A 19475-nucleotide genomic window follows, 5' to 3' on the forward strand; every position below is an offset into this window, starting at 1 on the left:
AATCAGTTTGTTTGCAGTATGTGCACTGATAAAAATGGTATTTCAGTGTTGTTATAGCAGTGGTAAACAAAAGTACTAGTTGAACAGAAATGTATTTTAAGAAACTATAGTAAATACATTTGTAAACAAACAGATTACAGTGATTATAATATGACATACTACACATTTATTTATAGAGTATTGAAACTTGCTTGTAGAGACAAGAATGCTTTATTTGAATTTTTAAGATTGAAGGATTGTGAAGAAAACAGGATTTTTCTGGACATTAGCCATCTTTTAGTGGTACAAAACTCAAAGAAAAAGAAAAAACAAGAATAAGGTTATTTAAGTCTATCAGTAAACAGTCTGAAACCATTACTCTTTTGTCTGTCATGGATAAATTTACTTCAATTTTAAATTTTGCAAGCAATATCAGTAATACTACTCATTACTTAATTTATGAAGGTAGTGTCTTTATAAATATCTGCCACTGCAAATTTAGAATATAAAATTTAAATACGAGATTATTTTTACAAGCCAATTATCTTCTCGCAATGTTTTAAAAACTATGAGAAATTGTGGTTTTGATTATATTATCATAAAATAAAATTCAATTACTGATAAATCCAAACAAATTTTTTCGTAAAAATGTATTTAATTATATTTTGTTTGGTATATAACTATTCCAAACTTATTCTTAGCCGTCCAGTTGCTATACATATTATTTATAATTTATACAATATTATGAAAAAATTGTACTTTGTAACAAAATCTGTTGAATAAATTTTGGAAATTTACTCCACTAAATAATAATTTCTTAAAAATAATGCCTCTGCTATATTTGGAGGAATTTAATTAATAACATGAATGTTATTTTTGCCAAATAAAAGAACAGAAATATTAACTGAAACGCGACGTTTCAAAAGATATAATTTGCATTCAGGTATCACACATTCTTAAAGAAGCATATAAATTGAAAAATATTCTGAAACGGAGCAAAGAGCAGATTGCAGACAAGGATTGTAGGACTGTAGGTCCACGCCTAGTTTTGACGAGGGTGGCTGACGTCACTTTTCTGCAGGGTAGGACAGTTAGTCCACGGGTGTCGGCGTGGACTCACTGTCCTACTTTTAAAAACTGACCTGGTCGTGCAATCATTTTTCTACCTGCGCTCATTCTTCATTCTGAGGAAGAATGTGAGTGATACTTCCACTACACACGCACAGCGTACTGCTTAGGCAGTAAATATAAACCACAGCTTACTCAAACCAAAACTCAATGTATCACATATGAAGTAAATTACTAATTGGGATTAAATTTGATCAAATTCCGTACATCACTACATTACTACCTGAGTAATTCGGCAATATCCCAATGAATGTTGAACATCTACAGTAAGTTTGTTTTAATTATACCTTATCTTGGTCCATCGTTACTGTAATACGGTATATGCGAGTAGACACGTCACTCATAGTACACGTTAATTGAAATGGATAGTTGATTGTTTTATTATTACTGTTATTAATGAATATAACACTTTAGATCATATTTAATATATCACATTTATAATTGTATCAAATCACTTTAAATAGATAACTATACATAGACATAGACAAAATTTTGTATTACCTTAAATAGTGGCTCTTGGCCCATAAACCAAAAAATTCAATGAAACTGTCTACAGAGACATATTAGCTTACACAAAAGAGTGCGAGCATATACGAATACTAACATGTATCAAGAGGTAAGATATTATTAAAAATTAAACTTTTAAAATAGGTATAACTCAATTAGGGAAATTTGTTGATTATTTGTTAATACTTTATGTTTATTAAAAAAAACTTGCAGTATTGACAAATTTACAAAAAGTTATGAAAACTACTTATGATCTCATATAACAATTCTTATTTTTGTATTACCAATACATGATTAATTATAATTAACAGATAAATGCTGAATTGAATAGGAAAACTAGATTAACCTAAAATGTAAGTTAACTTTCGACTTACAAATTTAATATAATTCAATATTAAATTGTACAATTTAAAGTATATTTTTACCAAAACTTTTAATTTTCTTATCTGAATATGTTTCTTACTATGTGTTCAACAGTGGTTGCAGAAAAGGTTAAATAAGTAGTTGTTACTATCAAGCTAATTCTATGCTTTCAACACCAAATATAAATAAATTGAAAATAGTTGTAAAATAATTACACATATGATTGTGCTATCATAAAATAATATTAATTTTAAACAGAACAGTTTAACAAAACTGTTAACTAAAGTTAACAGACTCGTATTATATAAAATTCTTGTTCTAATTACCTGATTTCCCGTGCATTTTACAATTCTTTAATAGTTGTTTTAAAAGACCATTATAATCGTTACAGCAATTCTTAAGTTATAAATGGTGTATAACTTAACAATACAGAAAATAAACCCGACTTTCATTTATGCATTTAGCTTTTTGTTTCAATCTTTCTGTAGGTGGTCTTCTTCTGTAGCGAGTCAGAAAGAACTAGTAAAAGTACAGTAGTCTACTGAATAATATTGAGTATATATCTCGATACATCCGTTCAAGGGCAGTAGAGTGAGTATGGCGATCCCCTGTCAAACCCTCGTCAAAAGAAACCCGTGAGTCGGACAGTAGGTCCACGGTCTCGGCCTGGGACCCACTGTCCACCCCTTCAGAAGCAGGTAAGAAATTATCTCGACAGTTTTTACGACGTGGACCTACAGTCCGTTTACCGCAGACAAGCTGCATCAACAGAGATTAGATAAGCTACGATTAGAATATAGAAGTCTTGTTGATTACAGATTCCAGGAGTCAGTTCTGTCACAGCGTTAGACTTCAGACGCTGCACCAAGTGAAAGTTAAAATGGAGTTGAAATTACCACTTCTTATTCTGTTTATTTTTTAATTCTGTGATATTTTTGACACTGTCTTGTGATCTATTAATATAGCCAGAATGAAATAATAATGAATAATTTATTTTCTCTTACACACAAAAATCAAAAATACATTTTTTAAACAAACAGAGGAAAACATGACAAAACTTATTGATACAAAAATAATCATTACTTAAAGAAATTAAAATAAATTAATACTCAATACTATGAGTGAGTATCATTTAAAACAAAAAATATTACATTTTTCATATATAATTACAGGACATATAATACACAATTGGCTTCTTAATTGCTGGCGAGAAAATTTAGAGCCTTAGAAGGCTAAGCCCAATTAGAGTTTCCATTTTTAACATTACTGAAATTGGCCACGCTCATACATAACTAAAAAAGAATCACACCAGTGCTAAAATAATAACATCAATACTCTTACCGCTCAACATTATTATACCATTTGTATTAAATTAACATTGGTGAAATGAAATAAAACTACACCGACGTGAACTGTTTTTATAAAACAACAAGAAAAAATATCTATCTTATAATGCATAAGATTTTCAAGATTTTCTAAAGATAGTAAACATTCTTTAAGTTTTTAAAAATAAATATTTACTATTTGATTTTTTTTTATATAGCAGGAATGAGACATATAATGTTAAAAAAAAAAAATTATATGTGGAAAAAACATACTTCAGTGAGACATTTTAATCTGTTTTGCCTTTAAAAGGGAGTTAGGGAGTTAAATTATGAATTTTGTACGCAGTTTTTCCGATGCTCGTCTGTAAACAAAGATGCACCAAGGTCTTTCCGTGGTCATGGTCTTCGACAGTTGGTAGTTTTGTCCTTTTAATAATAATTTCCATTCACTTACTTCATCTAAATAAATTCTCACTTTAATTTTATTTTTCATTTCTATATAAATTTATTTTGACTTTACTTTTTTTACTTAATATACTAACATGTTTACGGTTTGAAATACCAACTGAGTGCTTTGTGGTGACTCGTTCTCATGCACAGGCTTTGTAGCCCATGTGAGAATATTTCCCAAATAATTAAATTAGAAATATAAATTTATTTGGCACATTACACTTTAAAAACCAAACTAATAATTTAATTATATATTTTTAAGGCAATGAATATATTAATATGTATCTTTTGTTAATTTTTCTGAAAATAAACGATTTTTATTTGATTAGTCTGGGATCAGTAACTAAAAGACTCTAATACAAAATAATATTAATAATTAGGTAATAAAACGTATCAATAGTTTCAAATCAGGGAACCCCAGGCTAACCAGTTTAATAGTTACAGCTCTATGGCTATGTAAAGTGCACCCTGAAGCACGCACTGGGCCATTAAGCTAAGTTAATGGACTAACAAAATTCCGTTAGTCACACCGCATCTGGAAATACACGCTGCATGAAACTTACACCACTGGTCTTCTATATTGGGCAAACCCAGGGTGGAAACCCCCGCAGTTAGTAAATGTCCTTTATTATTACCCACATGTTTGATGAAGCAGTTTTGTTTTCTCTAAACCTGCTCATTATTCAAATTTCTCTAATTAAGAATAAGCTTATTTTTAAAACAAAATCCCCGAAGACATAACTTTCTAATCCGTTAAAAAAAAGACACAATTTCTCGATTTGTTAGAAAGATCGGAAGGAAACAAACAGAAACTTACTCATTCCTTTAAAGACGATTTTATTAAAGCTGGACTAGAGGACTATTAAATCTTCTCCTATTCGATGAGCTCACCATATTTATTTTTGTATAAAGCTTGAAACCCTCAACATTTTTGGGAGGGCCTTATATACTTTTAAAGTGTTCAAATGTTTGCAAATCAATTCAGAAATAAAAATCATAATCACACCAATATCGGGAACAATACTGACTCATAAGCGCAGCTATCTACTAATATTCTAAAAAGAATTTCTTTAATTGTGTACAGCGAATTTAGGTATCTAAGATTATTTGTATAAAGGCCGTACTCAGACGGGATTTTTTGGAAAACTTTACAGGGGCCTGTCCGGCAATCTAATAAAGATTTAAACTGCTGCTCTACTGACAAATGATTTGAGAAAATTCCAATTTTCTTTGGAAAGAGAAGCGTTGAAAAGAGAAATATTATTTGGCCGTGTATCCCTTATTTTAGTAATTTTGGGCTATTTTTTTTATTTTTCCTCCACTAATAGCCTCTTGGCCATAGTGGTCGGAAATGGCAGTGTTGCCGCATACAGTGCGACACTTGGAAGGTTAGTAATTAAGTTACCAATTGCTGCCTGTGATGTTGCCGTGACGCGCGTTGGTGTTTTGACCGACAATTCCGGACCAAACGACTTTAACAAGTTGACTAACCGTTTTGTGGATGAGTGATGGGTGTCTAACACATCGATGTTAAGATCCCCCGTTTGGATATAATCCTATTTACGATTGGTCAGATCAATCAATACGGCTTTGAATTTTGAAAAAAGTTGTCTTCATTTCCGCTGGGTGACCTGCAAATTCCAATGACGATTGATTTTGATTTGTTTGAATTTGCTCCCGACTGCTTCAAAATCTTTTAAAACTGTTACTATGAGTGAAAAGGTGTCAAAAGAAAAATTTTTCTCACAAACATTTCCACTAGTCCTTTGGATAAGTGTTGCCTAGTATAAAATTTGGAATATGACAACTGTCAATGTTTTTGATATTGAAACCGGTCTTAGTAACGCAACGGATAATGCAACGTCTGTTCGCAAATCCTCACATAACAGTTTTTACTCATCAAATTTGTTAGTGGCGGATTGGGCATTTTGGTGAAATAGCCGTATTGAATCTTTATTGCTAAATTTTGAGGGTGTCTGTTTTTGTCAATTTACGTCAGTCAATTTAGTCCTTTGCTGGTAAGTGGGGTCCCTATAAAACAGTTAATTTGGTGATGGTCAGGATGTCGTGAATATTAGGCGAGATGGTTTGTCCAGTAGGTTGTTTATCACCGCCTCTGCGTAGCTGCAGTGCTGATGCGTAGTGTCCGAGTGGGCAGAAGAAGAAGTGGTGCTACCAGAGGCAGGTTCCCCGCCGTTTCCAAGCGTCAGCAGTCAGTAATTGGCGAGGATGTGTCACCAGGCGAAGTCGATGTACAGGCAGTATTTGGTTCAATTGATGGTTTGCCTGCTTCTTCATCTTGCCCAGCTATCATAAGACTCCAGTAACTTCTTACTCGGCATACGAAGATGCATACCATGCCGAGTGAACCAGCGTCTTCCGATGGCATTGAGTCTAGAAGTAGAACTCCCCGTACAGCTCTTCAATGAACGAGTTTGCCAAGGCAGTCTGTTGGTTCACCGGGTGGTCTGGCCGGCGAGAGGTCATGGCGGTGCCGAACCAATGTGGGTAATGATGCGCTGCTCCAAGAGTTTGAGTATGCCGCTGTTGACACCAACCGCAATGTCGTTCGCCCCGCAATCAAGATGCTGTAGCCGTCTGGAGTAGTTGGGTCGCTATCAATATGTGGTAGCCTAGCTTACAAATACCACTTACACTGGCCTTTGCAGTTATTAAACGCTGAACAAAGACAGCAAGGTGTCAAACTTGGCTATCCCCGCTATGTCAGTCACCTTGAATCGCAGTTGGTGTGTGTTACTCAGTTTGAGCGAGTTGCTGAGAATTCTTTCATTTCGCTTTGTGGTAGGACTTTTCTTGCGGGTGTTTTGTTTTTGTTTTTGATGCAGGTGTTGGATTCAAGGAGTTGGATTTATAATTGGTAGGAACAGTATTATATTTGTTTTTTTTTCCTAACTACCACCTAGCCCTCCTTACTCATATCCCTATTACTCTCCTCCTTTGCCTTTCTCTCCACATTCCTGAAAATTTCCAGTTCAGCTTCAAGAACCTCAAAGGTTGTTTTTAGATTTGTGAAGAGATTCAGGCCCTACTTCACCGTTCTGTGCTGCCTGTACTTTACATTATTAAAAACTATGCAAAGGTTCGCCTGTTTTGGTTTTCTGTAGAGCGAAAATGATAAATAAATAAATAACATAAAATAAGTTACAATCAAAACATTTCTATTAAAAACAGTAGTGCTATAAAATCTCAACAATAAATAGCAATCAATAAACTAAGAAGGATAAAATATACTAAAGGATTTCTATTTGTAATTTTAATCTTATGACCTCCAAGGTATAACGCAGTCACTACCGCATCTGCTATCAGCGGTTGTGATAAGAAGATGTAGATCTGATGATAAGGTTCGGCGCTCGGCGATAAGATAAGAAACTTGCTGGTATTACTGCTAGCAAATCTAACCTTGAGTTAGTGGTCAGCGTTTTATTACTTATAAAGTAATAAATAAGTTGACCAAGTCATGTTTATATTTGCACTATTAAAATCACTTAGTAGTTTGTATAGCGAAAGTATTCGTAATGTTCTAAAACACACATAAATTAAATTAAACCCAGAACATTGTAGATACCCTGCTTACTGTGTAAGACCAGGGCTACCGTCACCTAGTGATGGGAGAATCGAAAAGTATTCAAATACAGCCCGGGTATTCACATATTCGAATACCTCAAAATGAATTCGAATACTTTTGAAATGAATACAACTTCTCTGGAACAATCGAATTCTAACCTACAGTATTCATTCGTTTGGACTAATAGTATTCAAATAAAATATTCTACAGTTGTATTCGTATTCATATATAAAGTATTCATTGGAGGGTTTTAGATGAATATATACATTTTGGAATAAGTAATTAAATTTTTCAAACCTAACAAAATGTATAATTGTACAAATATTCAGTTAATAAATACATTTGTAAACAATAAAGACAAAAATTCATGTTTTATTTCATGTTGTTGTGTACAAACAAAATATGATTAAGGTTTTTGGTTTCAATCTATTTCTACGATCATTGACAAAACCTGCAGTAGTAAAGAATCTTTCAGACGGGACTGAAGTAGCAAGTAAACAAATATATTTTTCTGAAATTCATAAATCATCGGTATGGCATGTTTGTAGGAGGCACAAAAGGGCAAAGGATTTTCCCACCTTTTCGGCAGAGTAATCCCAAATAACCCAGAAACAATGGATTACGTACGGGAAGGAAATAAGACAAATCTGGACTTGTGTGTTAGAAATACTCAACGCAAATAAATTACTCGAATACAAGGGCGCTTTTGAATACACCGTATTCGATTCTTATAAGTACTCGATTCTCCCATCACTACCATAACCGCTGTTTCCTTCGTTTCCCGCTAGGCAGCGCACAGTAAAAACGTTTCAAGTGGAACAAATTTTAGCATTAGATGCAATATCTTTCCTAAACGTTTTAGAAATATATTTAAGCGTGTAGTATAGGTACACTGCATAAACTGACATTAAAAGTGTTGTACTTAGGTAAGATTTTTTGTGATTGTATTTTCAGTATTTCAGAGTGGTCTTCTGGTCAAAATTGAAAGCTTTTAGTGTTTGGTACAAAAAATGTTGTGTTTTCGTTATTTTTAAAATTTTAGTTGTTTTATTTAGCCTACAAGAATTGCAATCTGCGATATAATTATGTGTATGGAATAACAGTTCTTATTTCCACCGCAAGGTTCAAATCTAGCCTGAACCCCTTTATTTTACATTTATAGATACTCTGCATTAGCAGACTTTGGAGTGATCTAGGAAGAGATTTTAATTTAATTTTGTGATTTCATTACTTCCCCACATCAATAAAGACGGCCAAGAACGTGTTGACCCCTGGTCTCCCAGAAGTGACGTGCTTGAGGATCGTACATCAGTATATCACAGCGGCATGGTCGCTTGGCATGCACTGATAGTGTAATACTCGGCACAAATAAATATGCACTGGACAATATATGCAATCAACACCCTAATAGTTTCTCTTTGTTCTTTCCGTATGCATGTTACGTGACTTGAGATCTGCGTTAAAATATTTCTAGCCATTAGCGATATGCGGCTTGTGATTTGAGGAATTGGTAGGAATCGATGGCGAAAAGACGTACTACAATAATTCGTGTTTCATTTCAATGCAAATTCATTGCTAATATAGTATACCAATGATTAGTTTGGAAATCGTACAAAACTAATTTATTACTGTATACATTTAGCTTCTTATTCAAGTCAATAAACAGAAAAACAAGTTACATTTCGTTCTTAAGATAAATAAAAAGTATTTAATATACAACCCGGACATGTATACAACAGTGACGTAATACAACTCTTTACGGCACTTTTATACCCAGACACTAAACCCTCCTATACAACCAGTCACGTAATGAACCTCAATACAGCATATCTGTGCCCAGACACTACATTCTTCAACACAGCCGGAATCCTCAATAAAGCACTTTTGTACCCAGACGCTAAATCTTACTACACAACCAGTCACGTAATGAACCTGATTACATCTTATTTTTACTCAGACGCTAAAACTTACAATACAACCAGTCACGTAATTAACCTCATTACATCATATTTGTAACCAAACGCTAAATCTTAGTATACAACCAGTCACGTAACAAACCTCAATACATTATATTTGTACCCAGACGTTAAATCTTGCTATACAACCAGTCACTTAATGAACCTCATTACAACATATTAGTACCCAGACGCCAAATCTTACTACACAACCAGTCACGTAATGAACCTGATTACATCTTATTTTTACTCAGACGCTAAAACTTACAATACAACCAGTCACGTAATTAACCTCATTACATCATATTTGTAACCAAACGCTAAATCTTAGTATACAACCAGTCACGTAACAAACCTCAATACATTATATTTGTACCCAGACGTTAAATCTTGCTATACAACCAGTCACTTAATGAACCTCATTACAACATATTAGTACCCAGACGCCAAATCTTACTACACAACCAGTCACGTAATGAACCTGATTACATCTTATTTTTACTCAAATGCTAAAACTTACAATACAACCAGTCACGTAATTAACCTCATTACATCATATTTGTAACCAAACGCTAAATCTTAGTATACAATCAGTCACGTTACAAACCTCAATACATTATATTTGTACCCAGACGTTAAATCTTGCTATACAACCAGTCACGTAATGAACCTCATTACAACATATTAGTACCCAGATGCTAAATCTTACTACACAACCAGTCACGTAATGAACCTGATTACATCTTATTTGTACTCAGACGATAAATCTTCCTATACAACCAGTCACGGAATAAACCTCAATACGTTATATTTGTACTCAGACGATAAATCTTCCTATACAACTAGTCACGTAATAAACCTCAATTACGTTATATTTTTACCCAGACGTTAGATCTTGCTATACAACCAGTCACGTAATGAACCTCGTCACAGCACATCTGTACCCAAACACAATCTTGCTATACAACAAGTCACGTAATGAACCTGATTACATCTTATTTGTACTCAGACGATAAATCTTCCTATACAACCAGTCACGGAATAAACCTCAATACGTTATATTTGTACTCAGACGATAAATCTTGCTATACAACCAGTCACGTAATGAACCTCAATACATTATATTTGTACTCAGACGATAAATCTTCCTATACAACTAGTCACGTAATAAACCTCAATACGTTATATTTTTACCCAGACGTTAGATCTTGCTATACAACCAGTCACGTAATGAACCTCGTCACAGCACATCTGTACCCAAACACAATCTTGCTATACAACAAGTCACGTAATGAACATCAATGCAGCACTTTGTATTCAGACGCTAAATTCTTCTACACAACCGATCACATAATAAACCGCATTACAGCACTTTTGTATACAGACACGAAATACTTCTATACAACCGGTCACGTAATGAACCTCATTACAGTACAAGTGCGGTATGAGTCTAAACATTAAGATTACCTAAAGCTTGATTAGCTAATGAATGTCACAGACTAGATTAAGAAATCTTGAACGAGAAGGTATACAGTATTTATACCATGACGTCTACAGTAGAACCAGGCATTGGTTTAATCACGAGAAAAGAAGATACGTACCTAGTAAATATAACCTCAACTATTGTTTGATGAATTAAAAGATAATCTATAGTTTTGAGAGAATTGGAAGTAGGTGAAATACTGTACCTAATACATAAGCAATTGCTCTATTTAACGTACATAATCTTTTATTACATAGTAATTAGCAATACCTATGCTAAATATAAGTTTCGTTAAGATTGTAAATAGCTTTCAAGCATTCTACCTGGGGAAAATATGCCCGCATTCCTTGGAGGGAAAGAAATCTTCTCAACCCCACTCACATTCTAAATTTGAATTGAATTTCTATTGAATTTACCTTTTAAATGGCATGTCACAGAATAGGAGTTGCAATTTGAACATTTACAGTGAACCCCCTGTACCCCTCTTTGAAAAAGGGGAGGGGAAAAGTATTTTTTGCTCTCCCCAAAAAGTATTTTAATAGGTATGGTGAAGATTTTACATCAACATCTCAATCCGTTTGAAATATCCAGGTGTATCTGGACAATTTACACCCTGTATACCTACTCCTTATTTAGTTATTGTCCAAAAGGATCCTAAATTATAAAGGTTTTAAAACAAATTTACACCCCCCATTTAGATACGCCCCTGCCACATACTGTAGTGCATGACTCGTAGCAAAGTCCACTGAGTAGAACGCTGCATTTAGTGCGCTTTGCTCGTGGGCAGAGCTCGAGTAAAATTAGACACACGTGACTCAGTACAAACCGCTCCAGCTGAATATTGATTTGAGGTTATGTGTGCACCAAGATTTATCGATCGTTCTGTCGCTCGTGGTGGCAGTAAACTGAGAGCTATTGCCAACATTAGAGCAATAATATACGATGGAAAAAATGCCAATTACCACATTGGCAAACTTTATATCCTTCTAATACACAACAAAAATATCTTCCAACCAAAACACGAATTCAGGGCCATTTTATTGAACTACCAGTGGCTCAATAATAAGATGAAAGCAGATCACAATATATCTGGTTATTTTCAAAGCAGGTTCAGAAATGCTATTTGACATAAACTTCGACGACGTTACTGAGAAATTTTCGTCAAAGAAAACAAAAATGTTGTAGAATGTGGAAATGGGTGTTTATGAGTAGTAACGTATATTGTCTAAGTTGCTAAGCACTGTAATTTTCTTATTGTTTGGTTATTGAAGAAAATCATTTGTTTTCTATAAAAATATTTTTATAAGATTTAGGAAATTATTCTATTTCTCACCTTTTGGTAGAACAATTATCTGTAAACTACAAACAAATTTGGGGGGGGGAATCTTTTCTGGCTTAGAAATTCAAGAAACATACATCCGCCACTGTGAACAACTGATTTTCGTTTTATGATTAAGTTATAAATATGCTGTTTTATATGTTTATTTTTAAAATCTTTTAGGGCTTTGGGAGGGTGGCTCTAACTCCCCCCTCCCCTTAATTACGCCACTGGTTCTATGTAGACTAATTATTATTGTAGTATGTTAAAATAATATGCTATTATTGTAATGACATATACTTACATTATAAAACGTATTAAGAACCTTCCCACAGAGCAAGCAAACAAGTTACAGCCAACGTTTTTATTGCGTTTTACCCATTTCCAATGAAATCTGATTTAGACAATTTATTGCTTTTATTCTTATTCGGCCCGATAGATAAGACTGTTTTTGTTTACACGATAATCTTTTAGAAACAGATAACGCGATCTCTCGAACCAGACTTAGGTGTGTACAGTCTACTAGCCTACTTGTTATGTGCTTCGGTTCAAGTATTTATTTATTTTAATAAAGTAATGGGTACAACGTTACTGTGATTATACACTTAATTTATAAACAAACACTCCAATAATTATTTGCCTTTCGCGTTCAAAGAACACGTCAACAGACCCACATAACTGAAATACAAGTGGTTACAGGAATTCAATAATTATTGGAGTTTGTTTATAAATTAAGTATTACATTCCAATAAGAAGATGTTAGTGTCCACTGTAACATGGTAAGAACATTTTTGGTTTGCCTAGGTTTGCTCACGTAGTGAAAGTCCATTGCCATTCCATTAGCCTGTGAGTCATTGCCTAATTCAACATCATTGCCACCACCAACATCTTCATACTTGCTTTCATAGTAAACTTTATTAGTCCTCTTAATCTGTCATGGTTAAATAAAATAATGCCAAATTTGATTTTAAATTCATGTTAAGTTTAGCTCCAGTTAAAACAACGTCTGGAATCTAATGCTGTTACAGAATTGACTCCTGGAACCTGGAGCCATATTCTTCCGAAGAGATGGAAATAAAAGGTCAAAGCAAAGAATCTAAAGACGAACAATTTACATCGTTGCAAAATATAAAATATAGTTTAATCCAGGTGAATTGACGTTCTCAATGGCTTAACAGGTGAACAATTGAGTGCACTACGATGTTACTGATTCGATCTCTAAGCACGTTGGAGCAATCGAGTTTTCTACACACAACGTACCTATGGCGGGAAGGGTTGATTTATAATGAATATTGATTGAGTTTAGCTCCTGGTCACCTTCCTAGTAATTTATTCCAGGAGTCAAGTTTGTAACAGCAACAGATTCCAGATGCTACATTAAGAGGAATCTGGGTGATGCGAGAATCTAGAAGTCCACTGGTCCCGGAACCTAGAACGTCCCAAACTTTAGGTGGTCTTCTGACGATGGAACCAATATCCAATATACATATACACAAGTTTAATGTCTGGGAAGTCTACTTCTGTGAAAAAGTTTTTTTTTTTTTTTTTTTTTTTTTTTTTTTTTCTTTTTTTTTTTTTTTTTCTTTAGGACAAGAAGCTTATACATTGCACTTAGTCCTGTAAGAACTTTTGCGCTGCTTCCGGAGTGACAGGAGGCCGCCTCCTATCGAGATCCATGAGGAAGAATTAGGGCACTACATCTCAAAGTCATCCCGGAAGAAGGGGAAGCCAGCTCTGAACCAGCCTCTCCAGTCAAAGTAGGCAGGGGGTGGCACACCCTTGTTGAGGCTAGCAAGAACCTCTGAGGTAAGGGAACAAACCCCACCAACTCCAACAGTCATCTTCCACAGTAGACTAGACCTATCGAATTGCCCATCAACCCCAGAATCTCAACATTTGCGGTTAGTGATGTGCCGCTCCTGGACATCCATAAGGTTGCCCAGATTGAAGTGGCACATCGGTTTTTGCTGTGCCCAGTGGTGGGTTGAACTGTTGGTATAAACCAGCCAAAAGTGATCTCTGCTGGGTGTGAAAAAGTGCTTACTTCCAACGTTTTGGTTCAAGGTATTTATGGTGCTGTAGTATCGTGTGCACTGTTGCCCGATAAAGAACATACATACGATTACATGTATAGATCTGAAGTCATCTTTGATCAAGAAGCGACTACTTCTGAATATCGCAATGTACTTCCGGTCACAAGTGTTTCCGGTACCGATAGTCTGTTACGTGCGTAATACCCAGGTAAGTCAAATTTCGCCTTTCATTGACATTGGGAAGCTGAAACACAAGTTCTTCTAGGGGCAGCAATCATATTTCAACCTCTATGGATAGTTGTCTTCATGATAACTCTTTAAATTGCCTGTTAAGAGCTTAAGCCACGTGTATTTGAAATTTCTTTCTAGGCCACCGTAAAAACAAAACTATGGGTTTTGTAGAAGTTGAGAAACACCATTTTAACCCCGTTTGGTGGTCGATCTTCATGAAAATGCTTTCAATTATGTTTTGGAAGTCATAAAACTTGTGGTGTCAAATTTCATCTTTAAATAACATCGCGAAGTTGGAAAAAACAAAATTAGGGTCTTTTTTCGTTTAAGGGCCAGCACCTTACAAACATACTATACCTGACTGACAGTGCATTTAATCGTTTTTTTTTTTTTGTGTTATTAGTTCGTAGGGCAGTAGTCCAGGTACTACTTCTAGAATAAACTCGTCTTATCTTATCAGTGATAAACGCGCGCCGCTTATCTTTTGCCTGTAATGAACCTGCGTTAGTTCTGTCTGACGTTGATTTGTGTGATGCCCATTTGGAGGGATATCAATTTGTATTGGCCTCCAGGAACAATAAGTTTTTGCTCTTAATTATTTCCATTTTCTCATGAGTGAGTTATACTTAGTCTTTCTTGTTCAATAAAGGTTGGGACACACATATCCGCACCGCGCCCGTCACGTGAGTCGGCCGATTGTTGGCCGTCATACGGTGAAAAAATTGCAGCGCAGTATTCAACCTGCAAGTCCACACATGTCCGCGACGACACCAGACCGTCGTGGCCGCACCGTGCCCGCACCGTCACCGATATGTGGAGTTTGAATTTTGACGGGCACGGTGCGGTCTACGAGCGGCATCATATGTTGTTTACTGTTGCGTTCTTCTTTTTAAAAAATAATTTAAGTAGTCTACACGTTATATTTTATTGAATTATTTAGTATAGCCTACAACCTCTACATCCTGTGTTCGCGTACAAAATCATATTTATTGATAAAAGTATTACATTTTCTTTCCTTAGAGTAAACTAGTCATATTATCTTATTGTGCATATTTTCTTATTACAACAAATTTGAAAAAACCATGTTGTACATTAATTGATTTTTAAACAACTAAATTCGAATTATGAAAAATCTATAAACATTTTTCATTGATTAACAAATGACAAGCATGTAATTATTTGAGCAAAAATCTATTTTTTCTTTGATGTATTGAAGTTACTTGATAAAATTTATTCCGGTATTTTGTAAGAGTCATTTAGAATGTTTCTACGACATTTTTTATTTTTTTATTTCTTCACTTTAATAAAGTAAAAATAAAAATATTTTATTTACAATACGATTTTCAAGCAAGAAAAACCATGTTTAAAATAAATAATAATAATAATAAATCATTTATTTCCCCATAATAACAAACTGAATATTACAAATAAATTTTATTGCCAGTGCTTAGTAATAAATAATACTATGACATAACGTATTTACAATAGCAGTAAATAACAAATACAAAAAAAATGTTTCTACTTACTTTATTCTAATTTATGTACTTAGAGTAATAAAATATAAAAAGTAGGTTACATCCTTTTAGATTTTTATTTTTTTTTATTAACTTAATAATTAGGCCAATAGATTTACAAAATAAGGGAAATTTAGGTACCCCATAAGAGCAAGAATGAAATGATAAAAATGAGTTATTGTAGCTTATGTAGTAAATAATATACTATTACGCATCAAAGTTTAAATTTAGTATAACTAGTGTGCTGTATTAAACAAAAAGGATTTATGCATGATTTACAATTCAAATATTAGGCTATATACATGTAACATTAAATATTATATTATAAATAATTATTTTATAATGCTCTAACGTGTCTATTTAAATATTATTATAATTTAGCAGACAAGACTAACCATCCTAATTTAATTATCTTAAACATATACTCATTATCATTTTGAACGATCATCCATACTCTAAGTTTTTTAGAAAATATATTTATTGTTTCTACTATTTTTTACTAATTTCTGGCAATACATTATTTTTTCCTCGGAGCTTGTAAAAGAAAAAAATTTTTAAAATGTGTTTTTTGTATGTTCTCCAGTATATATTTTACAAATATTTAGTATTTTTTACAAATTATTATAAACGGGCTTGCAACATGGCAAACTCTCTGACATCTCACTATAGCTCTTGGGTTTAATACAAAAAACACCAAATATACTGTTTATAGTGTATTTTGACCGAAATTCACTGCAATGAAACACAATGAACAAGAATTATAGGGATAAAACATGTAACCAGGATAATGATATTTACAAATTTTACATACTAGCTGATTGTACAAAGCTTTACTGTAGGATTGCAATGTTTCATTCATCACAGAGATTAATAAACATAACAACAATGAAATTAACAAATTATCTCAAGCAATACTTAATCTTCCGATTATTTTTTTAAGTATCTGTCACTTCGAATTCAAAAAGAAACATGCTCTAGTACAAACAGTGAGATTGTTGCGCTCGGACTGCATACGGACATGTGTGGCCTCACGGTAACCGAGCCGAGCCCGCACCGACAATCGGCCGACTCACGTGTCGGGCGCGGTGCGGATATGTGTGTGTCCCAACCTTAAAGCGTGGTGAGTTGATCTGGGCTTGGACTTTGCAAGATCGAGTTATTTTTTTTTTTTAAAGAGCAAGCAGCGCAAAGCGCTGCTCAGCGGACAAGCATCGCGTGATCTGAGTTTTGAATAGGCAAGCTAGGGTCTTTTGTGCTGGCCCTTAAACGAAAAAGACCCCAAAATTATAGTTAGTTAAAGGGGTTGCAAACGCATCAAGCTTCTATCTACAGATCAAATTATGAGAAGGAGAGGCTTTTTAGAGACGAGTTACTTCCGAGTGGACTAAAGAACCAGTGATCATAAATCAGAGGGTTTCTAAAGCCTTTAGATGGTCTATACGACCAACAGTTTTCAAGAGTATACATATACTTGGTTGTCTTTGAGTAGTGTCTATACAGGACCTATCAGTTTCGTTACCCAGATGACTAAAAGAGCTCTGTAACCTATGACCTTAATTTGTGGCTCAGTGGACGAAAGGTCTTCATGCATCCTTTATAAAAACTTTTCATACATTTATTAAGAAAAATGCGTAATTTAATATTATTAATTTTTATTATAGTAATATGTATTTGATTATTTCCTAATGACAATTAAAGTAAATAAAGTAAAGATGCCTTATTTTACCAGGCGAAGTTAGAGCTAAGAAGCCCTATCTAAGACTTAAAAAGAAGGTATACACACGCAAGACTCTTTTGTCTTTGTTGAGGTTTTGTACAAACTTAAAAAATAAACAGTAAAAATACGAGTAGCATTTTACATGATAAAAGCTTATTTCTTAAAAAACTGTTGATACATAGTTTTACTTCTAGGTTTTTTTAAATAGTGTTAATGTACTTACGTACAAAGGCATTAAAAGGATACTCATTTTGCTTTGTCAGATAATCAAGTCGATGACATTGTGTGTTCAGCTATTACAGAGCGGGCGGTCTGGCCTTGTTGACTCTACTTCGTAAATTGATTTCCTCGCCGAACAAGAATAATCGCCTACTTCTGGAATTGAGTCCATGAATCTCTGCATGGGAATCGACTACGCCGCCTCTTATATGAAAACACCTTTCAACTAAATGCTCAGTATTCAGTAACGCTAAGTAATGTTTCAAAAATGCAATTATTTTAAATTATAAAGTCATATTTCATTGCGAGTTGCACCTGTGTTTCTTTTATTAATCAGGAAAATTCGTATTTCAACGAAGTTTTAAATTCCATTAGTACGACAAATTGTGACTACGACAACTCTTTAATACCCGTAATCGAGTAGGAAGTGTTTGAAAATATGGAATTTGTGGAACTTACTGACTAAAACTAAAACCTTGACGCAGATACTGTTTGTTTTGATTACAAACTAAGGATGAGGTATTGTAATTTCCTCACACCTGTTGCCCTTTTAATTGATGTAGAATTATTTTAAACGCTAAATGGGTTAAATGTTTACAGTTATGATTTTTTAACACTAGTTTTAACGCAAAGAACTTTACTTAAAAAACAAGATAAAACACTGAAATCTCTACACAACGTAGGTATGGTGGAAGGGTTGATTCAATGTGAATGTTGAATTTGTCTCTAGTTCACCTTCACTTCAGTTCGGAGTGCAGCTCTAAAATCTCACTCCTGGAAAGCGATCGACGAAGAAGCTCAAAATGAACTCTCTCTCTCTATACTAATTAGTAAAACGTTTATTCTTACTACTAAAGACAATAAGGACATTTTTGATTCTTCAAAGTGAATTAATTGATTGAGATTTTAACCTCAAACTTCTCAATTTTCTTCCTCGTAGCAGGATTGAGCAATTCCAGGAACTCAAGATAAATCAGAGAGAACGATTTTTATTAAATTAATATACAATCTATTCAAAACACTAAATCACGTGTTCTAGTGCCTAGGACTGGTGCAATCATCCCGGGCTTAGGTGTTACTGTAATTTTGTTAGTGTAAGGGTGTTGATGCGATGGTGTTAATACGAGGGTGTTCATACGATGGTGTTAATATGATGATGATATGCGATTTTGTTACCATGAAACTATTCTCGTATGAGAATGTTACCGTGAGGTTGTTAATGCGAGAGTGTTAATGTGGGGGTGTTACCATGAAGTATTTCTGCAATATGCTGAAACGGGCGTCAATGTGAGGTGTTAATCCGGGAGTATCAATGCGAAAATGTTAATGCGAGTGTGTTTATGCTGGGGTTTGTAAACTGGGGTGTAAAAGCGAGGGTGTTAATGAGGGGGCGTTAATGCAGGAGGGTTAATGCGAGAGTATTACTGCAGGCGTGTTAATGTGAGAGTGTTAATACAAAGGTGTTACTGTGCTGGTGGTCGCAATAGCTCAATTTCTCTATGGGAATCCACTGATGACTAACTTAGAATTCATCACCATTCCATAAATAATCGAGCATACGTGTGCCCCCAATACGTGGTTGGGAGAGCCACAGTTTAAAACTGATCTGTCTGTTTGCGATTCTTGGAAGTCTGTTAACATCGGAGAGTCCAGTCTGCGACTTTCTG

This window comes from Homalodisca vitripennis, chromosome 8, assembly GCF_021130785.1.
Source record: "Homalodisca vitripennis isolate AUS2020 chromosome 8, UT_GWSS_2.1, whole genome shotgun sequence".
Taxonomy (NCBI): domain Eukaryota; kingdom Metazoa; phylum Arthropoda; class Insecta; order Hemiptera; family Cicadellidae; genus Homalodisca; species Homalodisca vitripennis.